This window comes from Hippopotamus amphibius, chromosome 1 (assembly GCF_030028045.1).
Source record: "Hippopotamus amphibius kiboko isolate mHipAmp2 chromosome 1, mHipAmp2.hap2, whole genome shotgun sequence".
Lineage (NCBI taxonomy): Eukaryota > Metazoa > Chordata > Mammalia > Artiodactyla > Hippopotamidae > Hippopotamus > Hippopotamus amphibius.
This window is the reverse complement of record NC_080186.1, coordinates 111,044,141-111,046,301: the sequence shown is the minus strand read 5'-3', so window position 1 is coordinate 111,046,301 and position 2,161 is coordinate 111,044,141. Positions and strand designations below refer to the sequence as shown.

At 47.5% G+C, this 2,161-nt stretch overlaps 1 non-coding gene across 1 annotated transcript; it reads right to left on the bottom strand.

Moving 5' to 3' along the window:
* Nucleotides 1-1,539: 1,539 nt before the first annotated feature.
* Nucleotides 1,540-1,613, bottom strand: TRNAN-GUU (transfer RNA asparagine (anticodon GUU)). Its single transcript has one exon. It is a non-coding gene; the product is annotated as a tRNA-Asn (tRNA).
* Nucleotides 1,614-2,161: the final 548 nt, after the last annotated feature.

The following is a 2,161-nucleotide window of genomic DNA, read 5'->3' as shown; positions in this document are numbered from 1 at the left end:
AAGGTAATTTACCTCCAAGATCTCTTGCCGTCATAGGGCACTTTGCTTGAAATGACACCACATATAGCAATTAACTCAAAATGAACCACAGACCTAAATGTAAGAGCTAAAACAAAACTTCAAGGGGACACATAGGAGAAAAGTTACTGTGCATTTAGGTTAAGCAAAGAGTTCTAAGATACTACAGCAAACGTGTTATATAGAAGAGAACTTTCATGAAAATTGAGAACTTTGCCTCAAAAGACAGCATTAAGAAAATGAAAGGACAAACCACAGACTAGGAGAAAATATATGCATATCAAATTGCCAATGAAGGAATTGTATTTACAATTGCTAGAGAGCTACTTCAACTCAATAGAAAGATGCAACACAATTTTTCAAATCAGCCAAAGACTTGAATAGACATTTTCCCCAAGAAGACAAATACATGGGTCATAATCTTAAGAAAAGGTGCTCAATGTCAGTGTCCATTGGGAAAATGCACATTAAAACAACAAGATATCACTTTTCCCCGACTAGGATGGCTATGTTTAAGTAGGATAGACCATAGCAAGTGCTTGTGAGAAGGTGGAGAAACTGAACCTTCAGATGTTGCTGGTCAGAATGTAAAAATGATACAGCCACTTTGGAAACCAGTTTGACAGTTTCTCAAAAGTTAAGCATAAGCTTACCATAAACCCAGCAATTCCACTTCTTTATATCTATTGAAGAGAAATGAAACATAGGTGCAGATTGTTCAATGTATTTATAGCAGCATTATTTATAATAGCAAAACCAAAAGAAAAACACCCACAAAATCAAAAAACAGGAAACACTGAAATGCCCATCAACTAGTGAATGGCACCTGAAATGTGGTATATTTACACAGTGGAATTCTACTCAGTAATAAAAAGCAAAGAAACTCAAGCCAGAGCATGGATAAACCTCAGAAACATTGTGCTAAGTGAAAGACGCCAGTCACAAAGCACTACATATTGATTTATTCCATTTATCTGAAATGTCCAGAAAAGAAACTTATGGAGGCAGAAAGCAGATTAATATTGCTTGGGGCTTGAGGGAGGGTTGTCTGAAGCAGGGCTGGAGGGAATCGAAAGCAGTATTCTGAACCTGGATTATGGTACCTGGGGTGGGGCAATAAAGGAAAAAAGAAAGCGACAGTCTCAAATGAAAGGGTGGAGGCGTCTGAGATCCGTCCGTGAATACTGCGCGTTGTGGTGCCGTGCAGGTGGTGCACAGAGCCTGATTGCCGACATCCCAGCTTGAGTAAGAGATTCCCCCCACCCGTGTGCATGTCCCTTTATCCTCTGGCAGGTGCCCTGGAATGTACAAGGCAGATGAGTTAGTGAGGGGCAGCCCTCCATGGAGTGGTGCCAAGACACAGGGGCACCAGGGTTAAAAACCGGGAGGAAGGAGCGTGCTGGGGATCAGCTGGGCTGGGTGGAGATTCCTGAAGAAGGGCGCTGGGGAGGAACTGAAAGGGCAATTGGGCAGACACGGAAAAGCGGCAGCTGAGACCTCCTTCGATTCTAGGCCGAAGCTCGTCCCTGGGTGGGCTCGAACCACCAACCTTTCGGTTAACAGCCGAACGTGCTAACCGATTGCGCCACAGAGACATAGGGCTGCGAGATCTTGCTGTAACATTCTGGAAACAATGTATTTCCCGTCCCTTCCAGCCCCAGCAGAAAACAGAGTAGAATGCCACTATCTTGTCCAACCTCGCTGGCACCAGAGACACTGAGTCTTGTCACTCGGGAATGTCAGGCCGTAGACACCGAGACCGAATCAGCTGCGGGCTCCGACGAAACAACGCCGGGCCCACGACCATCCTCGCCTGCTCCTGGCCTCCTTAAAAGCAGCCCCTCTACGCAGCACGACTGCAGGCTCTCTCGGGCCAAAGTCTCCCGTTTCCCACTAGTGATCGGCCTCACTCGTCGCGCTGACCGCAAGTCCCCCCTCACCCCACCCCACCTCCAGGTCCGGTGGTCGTGTGGGGGAAAGGACAGCAACCGGCTGTGTCCCCACCGCGCTGCCTCCTCTTGGCGCTTCCAGAGAAGGACTCCACGAGGCACGACCTGGAATTTGCGCACCAGGAAGCCCCTTGCCCGGAGCAGGGCCTGGCGTCCAGCTGGTGCCCAATAAATGTCTGGCTGAGGATGCATTC